We start from the raw sequence: 14,059 nt of genomic DNA, 5'->3' as shown, positions 1-14,059 counted from the left end.
CGTCATTTGACAAATGCATGTATCCTTCAGAAATATAAATATAAACATAAGCGGCCTACAAATGTTGTTTTTCAAACACATTGTTGTTTCAGGTCTGGGTATCATATGATGCCGAAATTGTATGTTATAACTCATGATACACGAGACAATTCTAGTGTGGGGGCAAAGTTTTTTTTAATAACAATAAAAATATAACTGGTATAAAATAGGTCTTACTGATGTTACATGTAAGACTATCTCCTGCCTGCGGTATTGTTTGTATTATCAGGATAAGAAGCCTATGTGTTGTTCTAAACTAGGTATAATAACACAATCTATCTCTGTGCCAAGTTTAATAAAATTCAATTCAGGATTTTTCATGGAAAATCAACATACATACTAATACACCCTCACAAATATTCACATTTCCAATATTAATAGGATTAGTCCCAATAACATTCCGATAAAAACTATCAACAAAAAGAAGAACTTGACATGATAAACAAGATTGATTCAAAATAAAAACGAGACATCGACTAACTTTAAAAAAAAACTGAATCCCCTCTATTTGTTTTCGAACAATTTATGTCCATAACCGTGTACACAACACGGCTTAAAAAAAATCCAACATCGTTCAACAAAAAATACTCAAAGCCATTTTATTTAGTAGTGAACACAGCAATTTTTATTATCATCATTGGTACCTCACCTTTTATTTATATTTTTTTATTTTATGTACGTAACATATTCCTTATGTAAACTTCCAATAATGGCCGGTCAAGCCATTTTTGAGTTATGGGGGCGACAAATTAATATTTTTTTTTTGTATTTATACCCGACACGAAATCGAATGTAAGTGTTATACTAGCTTCTGCAGGCGGCCTCGCTCACTTTCCCGCAGGACAAAAAGTATCCTATCACCCAATTCAGCTCATACCCGGTCTGTATATCAAATTTCATAGAAATCTATTCAGTAGTTTCAACGTGATTAACGGATAAACACAAAAACAAACAAAATATTAATGTGATTTTACCTCTGCTACATTTATGCTGTTAATTTTTTTCAAAATTCTTAGCAGTAACAAGGATTAAATGATTTACAAAAAATAAAATACCATTAACATTAACACGCTAACCGCCATGGGGGGCAAAAATAATCGGCACTGGTGGAAGATTTGCTTTCAACGGATTATTTTTGGCAGTCAAAATATTAATTTCGGTCTCAAAGAGAAGCTGTACTACCAAATTCCAAGAGCAAAGTTCATCACACGGAAATTTGCATTTTCAGACAACCGAACAATAAAAAGGAAAAGAAATAAAAAAGGAAATATATCGATTCCATCCGACAGCTCCGGATTTACTACCCGAAGCCAATCTTGTATACATGCAATAATTTATACAATTTCTTTGAAAGGAAATCTGCTCCCAGACGATAAAACGTCAACTTTATTCCCATGGATATAAGAACTGGAAGTACACTACTATGATATATGTTGCAACTTCCGACGGATATGCTCACACTAATATGATATGTGAGAAGTTGACACTTTCTTGGAGATTCCAGTTTTTCTTTCTATCTTTGTAAAGATATGCTTATTTTTGTGCACATTATGATATTATGATTCTAGTGAATATTTTTTTTAAGGGAGAAAAATCATCCAATGAATTTCGCCCTTAGCGAGGCAAAAGGGAGGACTCTAACTAAAAACCATCCTGTTTATACTTCTGCTTTTCGAGCCGGAGCCCCGGCAAACCCGCTAGGTAGTCCGCAGCAACGGGTGAAATGTAGCAGGTTCGATTCCCGCATGGAGCAACTCTTTATTTGATCCACAAATTGTTGTTTCGTGTGGGTGTGATATACATGTGAACTTGTATGTTTGTAAACGCACCCACAACACAGGAGAATATAATAGAGTGGGGCATATTTATTTAAAAAAAATATTAAAGGGTCTAGTCAATCGACAAGGACAGTAGACATATAATATTAAACCATATAAGTAAACCTTATAATTTATTATTTCAATATTACAACAAAAATTCAAAGCCTTGTTGTAAACTGTATATTTTAAACGATCAAACAAGTTTTAGGTTTCAAGGCCGACTGAAACAGACCGTTTAACTATCCACACGATAGTTAAACATTCATGAAAATTTTCAGACTTTAAAAATTCCGAAATAGAAGGTAACCTAACCACTTTTATAATACCACAGGACACACCTATCAATTACATAAAATTTGTACATTACTAACTAACTAATAAGAGTGCTTTTCTACCAGAGATGTGCTATGCTATGTTGCTGTGGATGCATTTGGCTTCCACCAATCATATTCTTTGGTATACATAGCCTAGCACTGGTGGAAACGGACTCAGCTAAGCTATGTTTTTTATATGGAAATATGCGTGCTATGGATGGCTGCCCTACTACCGATACATCGCATGCTCGAGCTGCACTTCTTCCTACAGCTACATAGACTAGTATCAGTGGAAACGGACGTAAAGTTACACTGCTTAGCTATTACATCATCGTAGCATAAAAATTTTATAAAGTACGTATAATTTGGAAAAAATCACATTGGTACTTGTCGCTGGTATATTTCGAAACTACAACCTCATACATGAGAAATCTTGGACCTCTGGACCACCAGGACTCATGCTAAAGTAACAAAAAACTCAAATTGTAAATGAACGAAACTCATAAAAAAATAAAGTTTAAATGTTAAGTAAATTACTGACAAATAATCTTCCAAACCAAAAGCAAAAACCTCGTGTTAGGCAAAACTGGCACTTCGTGACTTTACACTTTAATAATTAAATCCTATGCACCATAAACGCTGCAGATTTTTCCTGCATAGGTACCGGAGCACAGCAAAAATTCGCTCCTACAAAGTGAATAGAATTCTTTATGTGCAAACAAAATTTTACTACTGACCCATTAACCACTGAAAAACCTTGTTAGCAACTTTCATGTTTGTCATTTCACGTCGTCTATGTTCTTTGCTTTCTTTTTCTAAAAGAAAGGGTCTAATCAAACCTGCGGTTTTCGCGTATCATTCTTTTTAATTTCACTTAATAAACCTTTGACTTTTTCCCTGAACTAAACCGTTTGTGAATGGAAAAGATGATTTTAAAATAATAAGGGTAAAGTTTATTATTATACTGGAAATATAGGAAACACAATATTATTCTTCATTCTTCTTTGACTTTGTTTTTTTTTTTTTTTTTTTTTGAGGGGGGAAAATCATCCAATGACTTCTCCCGCCTAGGGCAAGGCGAGAGGGAGTGTCAGACTCTTACTGACTAAAAACCACCCCGTTCCTTCTCCTGCTTTTCGACCCGGAGCTCCGGTAAACCCGCTAGGTAGTCCGCAGCTCCGGATCAGGCATCAGCCCTGCTGGGCCCCATCTGTGGTGGTCTGATGGCTCTTTGAGGCGCGCGCGGAACGCGACGCGCCGCACGCACGGGTCTGGATCTGTTCGGGCGGCGAGCTACCCTTGCTCGCCGTCCGCAGGCCCGCACTTACGGTGGCCGGAGATCGTCTCGCGATCCCCTACGCCCGGAGTGTCTCTCGTGACGGCTGGGGCGTGAGGAGGTTTGTTCTCTCACGCGCCCCGCCTCCTCCTTAGCTAGCATGACTGCTTCGCAGAAGGAGGAGACGGCATCCCAGTCCCTCTCGCTCCGCACCATGGCCTGAACCAGTGCCGGGCGCGAGAGGTCGCCGTCGCCGACCACATCCCTGAGGACTTGGCGGTGCTCTGCCCACGCAGGGCACACCGCCACCGTATGTTCTACCGTGTCCTCCGGGCGGTCCTCACAGTAATGACACCCGGGCGTTTCCTCCCGCCCAATAAGGAACAGGAACCTACCGAAACTCCCATGTCCGGTAAGCACCTGCGTCAGGCGGTAGGTGAGGACGCCGTGGCGCCTCTCTAGCCACTCCTCAAAGAGGGGACTTACCGCTGCGATAACAGCGAGCCCAGCCCTCGGTTGCGACAGTCGTTGCTGCCATTCCGCCATGAGATCGCGCCGGAGCTCGTCCCGCCACGCACTGACCTGGCGCGGCAGTGGAGTTTCGCCCCGGCGACACGCGTCGGCGCGCAAACTGAAGACGCGCGCGAGCACCTTCGCCTCCAAATCCCACGGCGGTAATCCGGCAAGGAGGTTCGCCGCCTCTCCGGAGATCGTGCGATAGCCTCGGATCACCCGGATGGCCATGACCCTCTGAGACGTGAGCAGCGCCCGAGCTGGTCGCCGCATCAGGTTCGGCGCCCACACAGGGGCGCCGTAGAGGGCCATGGACCGCACGATCCCCGCGTACAACCTCCGGCAGGAGGCATTTGGCCCCCCGAGGTTTGGCAGGAGCCGCTTAAGCGCAGCCCCCGTCCGTTCCAACTTAGGAGCCAAACGTCGGAAATGCTCCACGAAGTTCCATCGACTGTCGAGGACGAGTCCTAGATACTTCATCGTAGTCTCGACGCCGATGGAAACCCCTCCCGCCGTTATTTGGGACCCACCCGGAGGTGGCGCGTTCCCGCGGCCATGAAAGCACATGGCCTCGGACTTGTGGAGCGCCACCTCGAGTCCCAATTGCCGGATCCTGTCAACAACTGTCGCAACCGCTCTCGCCATTAAGTTGGCCGCCGCCTGGTGCGACCTCCCGTGCGCTAACACTAGCGTATCGTCGGCATAACAAATTACGCCGACGCCGTTCGGGAGGTCGGTGCGCAGCACCCAGTCGTAACCGATATCCCACAGGAGCGGTCCCAAAACCGAACCCTGTGGAACTCCGCGCGACATCTCTCGCCTTTTCCATTGGCCCTGGTGACCGGGGTATGTGACATACCTGTCTGTCAGGTAGGCCTCGATTATACGACGGAGGTAGGTAGGAACCCGGTGATACCGGAGTGCCTCCAGTATGCAGCTCCAGGGTAGGGAGTTGAAGGCGTTGGCGATGTCCAGAGACACCGCCACTACGACCTTACCCCCGGACACTGCAGTCCCCGTCGTGAGGTCCCTTACGCGCATGATGGCGTCCACCGTGGAGCGCCCTCTGCGGAAGCCGAACTGGCCATCCGCGAGGTCCGGCCCAAATCCAGACAAGTGCGCGACGAGGCGGTTCAAAATTATCCTTTCGAAGACTTTTCCCACCTCGTCGAGCAGCACAATGGGCCGGTACGCGGACGGAGAGTCCGCAGGGCGCCCCGGCTTCTTCACGAGGACCAGTTTTCCCGTCTTCCACTGAAGTGGGAACTGGCCTCTCTCCAAGCATGCGCTGTAGAGACCTATTAATCGAGGCCCGAGAGCCTCCGAGGCCAGGACCCACGCCTTGCCATGTAGGCCATCGGGTCCTGGGGCGGTGTTCTTGGCGCCCATCCGGCGCACCGCCGCTCTCAGTTCTGCCTCGGTCACCTCCGGAACGATGTCGTCGTCGTCGTCACTGTGGCCCGCATTGGGCACCGCAGGGGGCGGAGTCATGGATGGAGGGGTGAAACCCCTCCGTAGTCGGGGGAACAAGGCGCCGACTACTTCCTCTACGACCTCTGGCCGGAGACTCTGAGTCAGCGGGGGAGCCCACGTGCGGAGTTTATCACGCACCATCCGATAGGGGCGCCCCCATGGATCTCTGTTCAGAGTCTCCAGCATCTGCCGGCGGGCTTCCTCCTTAGCCCGCCAAATCTCCGCTTTGAGGGCGGCCTTCGCCACCTTGTACCCCTCGTACAACTCCGCCTCTCTTACCTCCGCGTCTGGAGGGCGGATACGGAGCCTGGGGTGCCTCGTGTACCGGCGGCGCGCAGCAACGCACGCATTGCGCAGAGCAGCCAGCTCTTGCGACCACCAGTACACCTGGCGCTTGCGCTGACCTGGCCGAACCCGGGGCATCGCCACGTCACATATTCTGGACATGGCGTCCTGGAGCCATCTTGCCTCCTCGTTGATGTCAGCAGGCCTGTCCGGTGGTATCACCCAGGCCTGCACGATTGCGGCTTCCAGGAAAAGCTCCCGGTCCAGCTGTCTTAGCGCCCAACGCGGGCCACATGGGGCCTGTCTGACTGGCGGGTCCGCGGACTCGGCGGAGACGTTGAACCGGATATACCGGTGGTCAGAAAACGTCTCCACCTCCTCCATAACGCGCCAGTCAACGACACGCGGTGACAGAGCGGGGCTGGCGAACGAGATGTCCACCACCGACTCACCCTGCATCCGCACACACGTGGGGACAGAACCCCGGTTAAGGACGACTAGGCCTGTCTCCAGAGCCCAGTCTTCCACCATCCTACCCCGAACGTCCGTGAACCGGGAACCCCAAGCCAAGTTTTTGGCATTGAAGTCCCCGAGGACAAGCACGGGGAGGGAACGGAACCCGACGACGACGGCGACCAACTCCCTAAGGGAGTTGTGGAACTCGGCGAGAGTTCGGTTCGGAGAGAAATACACGCCCACCACAGCGATCTCTCCGAACCGTGCTGCTACACAACCCCGGCCTCTCCGAGCGCTCTCGAGAGTCGGGGTACCGGCGGCGGCCGACGATTCTTCTTTGACTTACGAACGCTTTTAATGTTAGCAAACGTGTTTCAACAATTTTCCAGGAGTTAGAATAATTTTGTGTGTATATTATTCTTTTTCATTATCATATATATGCGTGTATCTATACAACGTGTAACAAAAAGGGGGTATACATATCAAGTTCACGGTTTCTAGATAACATAACAAACGATACGGGAAGGGTTTTTTAAACTCATGTTTTCATGGTACCAAGTTATGAATTTTTCCAATCGCCCCGCCGCGCGAATCAAAATTAGGTAGACAGGTACTAGGCGATCGGATTGACAGAAGAAATGTTGCATAATATTAGCGAGTGATCCCTGTAGTGTTGTGACACGTTTATATGATTTTAAATCAAGAACTATGCGATACCAAGAACAAACAATTTGGTACTAATTTTTTTTTAAACGTATTTTTTGCTGAAACATTGTGTAGAGATTCTATTCAACCTGTATACACCAGGGCTTCTTGATGTATATGGGTATTTTGTTACACGTTGTATATCTATACATACATAAAAATAATATTAGAGTGTCTGTTTGTAATATTGAAATAACCGTTTACTACATGCATACATACACCAAAATATTTTTTTACAACTTTTGTCTGTGTTTTTGTTCTGGCTAATCTCTGAAATGACTGAACCAATTTTGACGGGATTTTTATTAGCAGGTAACTTTATTAGTCACAAAGGAGTACTTTAATTAGTCACAAAGGCCGTAACACGCGAGCGATGCCGCGAACATTAACTAGTACGTAAATATCAATCGACTTGTTGCTAAGGACACGTGATTAAGAATGTTGAATCTATTTACCTAAGAGACTACCTCAGTACCAGATTGTAAGCCGGTAATGTAATCTTGTTTATCAATATGTAAATCGCATCAACGCTTAGTTCCATATTTGTCTCTTTAAGTGCTGGTTCGAATCAATATTGCGAGATTAATCCTGCATATTACAATTATAGACTTGGTATATGGCAATAGAGATGCTGATTGTGAGTCAAAGCCAAAAGGTAAGCAGAGAATATTAAATACAGATAATGACGGATTCCAATTCCGTTATTAGATTGTTTTATGGAATAGAGGGCAATCGAGCAGACGGGTCACCTGATGGTAAATGACTGATGTAAAAGTCCATTATTTGAATTTTTTTATGAAATAGAGGGCAATTGAGCAGACGGGTCACCTAATGGTAAGCGATCAGCGCCGCCCATGGACACCCGCATCACCAGAGGAGTCATAGGTGCGTTGCCGGTCTTGTAAAAAAAATACGCTATTTTCTTGACGGTTTGAAGGTCTTATCGGTTCGGAAATATCGCCGATGTTATCGCCCATAGTTTTGCTGTGCGAGGTAGAAAGTTAAATGATATTTACGTAAAATGGACTGTCTCTGATTAGAACGGAATTATGAAGATTCAAATGGCGACATTAAATTCATGCGTAGTTGGCAACGTACTCGTGATGCATCAAATGTTACCGAAATACGTTTACCATCAAATGGGCTGTAAGCTATGCTGCTACCATAAGTACCTAGTATAAAAATATAACATTGAATTTGAGAAAAAAAAATACTGACATTGTAATATCCTCTATTTAGTTTCCGGATCATTACGAGTAGAAACACTATCATTTTTTTTTGCTTAGAAATTCATAATCAAACCATTCCCTTACTGAACACATGACTAAACGTTCAAAAATGAACTTTATAACAACAGTACGATGAACACAAATTGTCTACAATAACTTATGACATAATCAGTTCTTTAATGTTCCCACTGCTGGCACTCAGACCGCCGCTGAGAAAGGATAATGACGGTAATCACAAGGGCACAAGATGCGTTCTTCGTTGGCAATATTTTATGTCGCTTTTGGGACATAGTGAAACAAATCACGTTATAAAAGATTGTGAACCAACTAAGGAACTAGTAAATAGGTAAGTAAAATGTTGATATACTATGTAACTGTCACTGTCTTGTTGATTTATTAGTCGGTATTTCGTTTATATTGTAACTTTCGTGAGACATACTAAATTAATTACTATGTTTTTCGGCTTACTCTTGAGCAGCATTCCATGACATACGACACGGCAACTGTATGACTGCCTGTCTACTGTAGCAGCGCAACAGTCACCGCATCGTAGAATGCTCCTCATGAATATGAGCCTCTAGTAAGGCTTGAAACTAGTAAAGTTCCTCGTCAAATAGTTATGTGAGTAAGCCGAAAAATACTTTTTTTTTTACATTTAATGGGTCGACGTTTGGCCGCTATCTCACCTGATGGTAAGTGATGATGCGGCCTACGGTGGAGCACGTCTGCCCATAAGCAACCTATTCACTCGGGCCTTGAAGACACCCAGGTTATACCCATCAGGAAACACAGACTCCGGCAAGGAGTTCCACTCCCTAGCAGTTCGCACAAGGACGCTTGAAGCGAAGCGCTTCGTGCGTGTGGGTGGGATATCTACCATGAAGCGGTGACGCTTCGCCGATTGTCTTGTGGTTCGATGATGAAAAGGACTAGGGGGAATCAAGTTGTGCAATTCCCACGTACTCTCCGAAATGTATCCGGTAAAAAACGGAAAGGCTTGCGACCTTGCGCCTGTGTTCAAGGCTTTGAAGCCGGGCCTCCACAAGCAATAATTAATTTAGATATTTTTGGTTTTGAGAGCAATTTTAACAGCGCAGATTAAATTTTATATCCATCACATGACAATACACATACTTATTATACATTACTAATAATAGGAAATGATGAGAAAGTGAAATGATTACCATGTATGAGCAGTCTCATAGCAGTTATGTTGTCAGTACAACATAACTAATGATAAGGGGTTTGCGCCTCTGCCTATCCTTTCGAGGATTAAAAGTAAGTAGGTGAACTTTAAGATACACAAAAACTAATAAAAAGCTCGTAACTTAGCCGAAATAACTTCATATACCATTTTTGTACAATTCAACAAACCCACACGCTACACTCAGTAAAAATAACATGTATCAAACTAATCGTTCGTAAACGTAAAAGACGTTTCAACGCCTTTCATCACAGTACGCCTATTTATTCGTGGGAGTAGACAGAGGTGTATTTATAGGGACACCCATCATATAATAGTACAGTATGTGTGAAAGGTGAAGAAACTGTCACTGACAACCCAACCACATAGAAACAACATGAGACTAAGAATAGGAACGTCACCAAAAATAAACATTCAACAATAACAAAGTGTACCACTAACCGTCACCAAAACAAACTCGGTCACTTCCTTAATCCAGTATTATAATTAAAAACTGAATAATTTCCAGCAAGTTTGCTTGTAATTAAGGCGCGACGAAACAGCCGCATTAATACTAAATGGGGTTTACATTCGTCGCCAGTACAAACGTGAATATGCGTTTAATTAGAATAGAAACACTGCACTGAATTACGTAAGCTGTAATAGGATTGCGTTGCTCATGTTCTCGTTAACGCCGATCGGATGAAAGAAAAACATGTTACATACAATTTAGATAATGAAAATCGCTTTGAAAATGTTACAGGGTGAATTTATTCGCAATTTAGCGACAAAGGACGTGGTACACATCCGCTGTTTACAAATGATTGACTGTTATGCCTTCTCGGTTGATTTGTAGCGATGTACTACGAGTTTGTACTACGGCGTAGCGCTACGCCGTAGTACATGTTGGAATTTTGGTGACTGATTATGTTTCTTTTGGGTGTGCATTTTTTCTATTGCTTTTGCAAGTTAATTGAGTTGGATGTGCCAAAACTACTAAGATTTCACTGCCATTATACACTTAAGATTCAGATATCTAAACCAAACTGCCACGTAGCTCACTGATGATTTACGTTAATAGAGGATTCGCCTTCAAGAGTTTTCTATCGGCAGTCAAAGCCTTAAAACAATATTATAGATATTTTTGCCAAAATGTGCGCTAACAAACAATTAGTCAACCAAAAAAATCAAGATATTCAATTAGAAATTTATCAAAGTTTGTATCTAGAATACACGAGTCAAACATATTTGATGAAACTAGTTAGATTGAAAATAAATAACAATATAATGTATCGTATAATAGCATGAAAAACTATTTCAATTACTGAAGCAAAACAAAATACAATATGTAATAACATGCCTAAGAAAATACATTATTATTAAATTGTAGTTACAGAAGTTACGATCACTTCAATAGATATTATATTTGTTAAGAACGATTTCTGAGAAAAAATCTATTTTGGTATACAAACGTGTATATGTATTATTATCACCTGCTATTTGGACTATGTAATGTCAACAGAGTACAATATATCTGTCACCATCCCTACTCTTCTCGCTACCTTAATAAACCAAAACCTTTTAATATCTAGTTTTTCTGTGGGGGAAAAGTCATCGAATATCTTCTCCCGCCTTAGATGAGGCAAAAGACAATGTCAGACTCTTACTGACTAAAAACCACCCCGTTTCTACTCCTGCTTTTCGAATCGGAGCCCAGTAACCCGTTACGCAGTCCGCAGCTCCGGGTATTAACCTCTAGTCTGCTGGTATATGAGACACAATAGAAAACACTTTGTGTCTCGCGCAGATCTACACTTCAGCATTCGACTTGACACTTTGGCAATGCGTAGAGATAAAGCTTTGTTGTGCATAGTTCTTTGGTGTTGCGGGTGTCCATGGGTGGCGCTGATCGCTTACCATCAGGTGACCCGCATGTTCGTTTGCCCCCTATTCCATAAAAAAACCTACCAGTTAAAATTATAGGTGGTGATAAACTTACATAGTACAATTTAACACTCATAATTACTTATCATACTAATTGAATAAGGGTCTAATTAAGATCAACCGCAATCGACGAACATGAAAAGGGAGCGATAGAGGTTTGCCAAAATCATGTCATTTGACGTTCTATGGTCTCTTCCCCAATGGGAACCAGCCGTGATTGTAATTATATTATGTGTATGTATGTATTATCACTCAGAGAAAACCAAAAAGCCTGAATTTTGTGCGAATCACTCATTATTCTTACCACAAATCTACTAACAAGGTAATTAACATAAAAACTTAGCACCTACACACTGTAAGTACTAAGAACCATTTCAAATGTTTCAAATATCACGTATTATTGTTGGTCAGTACCCAATCTTCACTCGTTCGTGTCGAATCGCCACTCAAAAGGATTTCAATGAGAAATAAAGGAGGCATTTATTTTTAGTATCAGTGTATAACTCCCGAACTAAAATTAACTCAAGTTCAATTACCTTACATGTGGCATGTGTAAATGTTAAATGGGTCGACTTTTTCTATTTTGTGATTTAGTAATAACGTCATGCCTTTTATCCCCGAAGGGGTAGGAAGAGGTGCTCATTACGAAACGTAATGCCGCTATACAATGTACACCCACTTTTCACCAATTGTGTTATAAGTCCAATGTAATAGAAGGTGAGCCCATTGTCATATACTGGACACAATTCAAGACTCCGTGCTACCACTGAGAAATTTTCGAAAAACCGAAAAACTCCGAGTGATCTTTTCCCGACCCGGGAATCGAACCCGAGACCCTTTTCCGGCAGTCGCACTTGCGACCAACGAGGCAGTCAATTTAATCCAAAATATCTCAATATGATCAAATCTTCTAAAATGTATATGTGTATAAACTTTTGAGAGTCCACTGCTGACCAATGGACATCTTCTACAAAATAAGGGTTTGCAAGAACAGTAAATAAGCTTGAAATATACGTAAGGGTCATTGACACGCAATCACACGTGTGATAAGTAATAACTACTACACTCATTAGTGATTAAACAAAGAGAGTTGGGTAGCAAGTACTAATTGCACCACACTGCAATCTGCATACATATCAGAATACGTGTATTTGAGTTCCTTTGTAAGATTATTTGGTAATCTCAAGCTAGTCTTAATTCGAAATGGCTTAAGATTTACGATTTCCTTAATCCAAAGTTACATCTCTCTCATCAGGTATAATCTCATCACCGACTCCTTTCTTTATCATATATAACCTAACGCCTGTCTCCCATAGGGGTAGGTAGAGACAATGAAACGCCAATTGCTATGATTCTTACACATCTCTTTACCTTTTCCTATGACCCTTTATATAATGTCCTTTTTATTTATTGTTTTAATTTTCTTCAGTTCAGTTCTCACTTTATCAGATAACTTAAGCTATTGACTGCCACTATATTATAAGACACAATAGAAAATACATTATGTATAGCTCGAATTAAATAACCAAAGTGTTTTGCTGAAAATTCATCCCTATTTATATATAATTTTAAGGTCAAATATCCAATAATACTTAACCCAAGTCCTTAGTATTCCCACTTACAATTTATATCAACGAGGCAGGCAAGGTAAACTCGTTTGTTTAAGTTAAGTTAAACCAGGCGTGGGGGCAGACTAAGCAACTGTTTTAAGAATTAACATTAATTTACATTAGAAGGTAAAAAACACATAAAACAAAGTACGTACTTATGGAAAGCTTCTGGAATAGTCGGTGTTCCATATTTAAATACATTAAGTTTAAGAAAACTGTTTTTTTTTAGGGAATACGAAGAGGTATACTAAATTAAGTAAAGAATATTTTTAATGGTATAAGCGGTAAACGAGCTGATGGATCACCTGATAGTAAGCAATCGTCACCGCCCATGGACACTCAAAACACCTGAGACGTTACAAGTGCGTTTCCGGTCTTTTGGGGGTTAGGAATTTACGTCGAAATAGTTTATTTTCTGTGAAGCCGTGGTACCACTCCTGTCGAGCCGCTCTTCTCGCACACTTAAAATGATATAATAATACGTGTATCATACAAAACATCATGTTATTTATGTATGTATGGTAAAAAGTGGATGTAATATTTTAATATAACATCCACTTTTTCTTTTGAACCAACAAATGAAAAGACAACATCTCTCATTGATATTACTCTTAAAATTGTGGTCTTCGAGGATTCCAGTCATCACATTTTGACCAGCTTACGATTTTTTATATACCTAATGGAATAATCAGCCGGCAATGAAGCCGGAGCATGATTAGCCAACGAAACAATATGGCGCCTAGTTTACAGTGCATAATCACTATGTAGGCTCACCAAACCCAATTATGCTGCCATTATAATACATATGGTAATTAGAAAAAAAACTTCAGTCAGTTAATTATTAGTAACTACAGATTTCCTTAAATAAGCATTGTTTCACAGAATTGAGGGAATTTTGATAAAATAGCGGCACGCCTCTTAATCCCCAAAGACGTAAGCAGTTATTGTCAATTATCAATACACCATTATAGAAAGTTCGATCTTCTGACAAAACAATGGATTTGGGCCATTACATAAATTTGACCACAAACGGCATAATTGGTGAAGTGTTTGAGCAAATGCTCTTAATTGAAGAAGATACTTATAAACAATAGATTTATTATTGGATGAGCGTCGTGTTCCGGAACATTGAAGCTCAATAGGTCTTTGTATTTACTTTTGAAGGTGGAAAATTGTTCGCAGTCAAAGATTTTCACTGTCTCCTATTTATTA

General features: G+C 42.1%; 1 protein-coding gene across 4 annotated transcripts in view; it reads right to left on the bottom strand.

The window, feature by feature from the left end:
• The window catches only part of LOC118271123 (immunoglobulin superfamily containing leucine-rich repeat protein), a 380,874-nt gene that overhangs the window by 328,142 nt on the left and 38,673 nt on the right, over nt 1-14,059 (bottom strand). The window lies entirely within an intron of this gene.

The sequence above is a fragment of the Spodoptera frugiperda genome, chromosome 9 (genome assembly GCF_023101765.2).
Source record: "Spodoptera frugiperda isolate SF20-4 chromosome 9, AGI-APGP_CSIRO_Sfru_2.0, whole genome shotgun sequence".
Lineage (NCBI taxonomy): Eukaryota > Metazoa > Arthropoda > Insecta > Lepidoptera > Noctuidae > Spodoptera > Spodoptera frugiperda.
The sequence above is the reverse complement of the archived record's forward strand: the minus strand, read 5'-3'. Positions and strand labels throughout refer to the sequence as shown.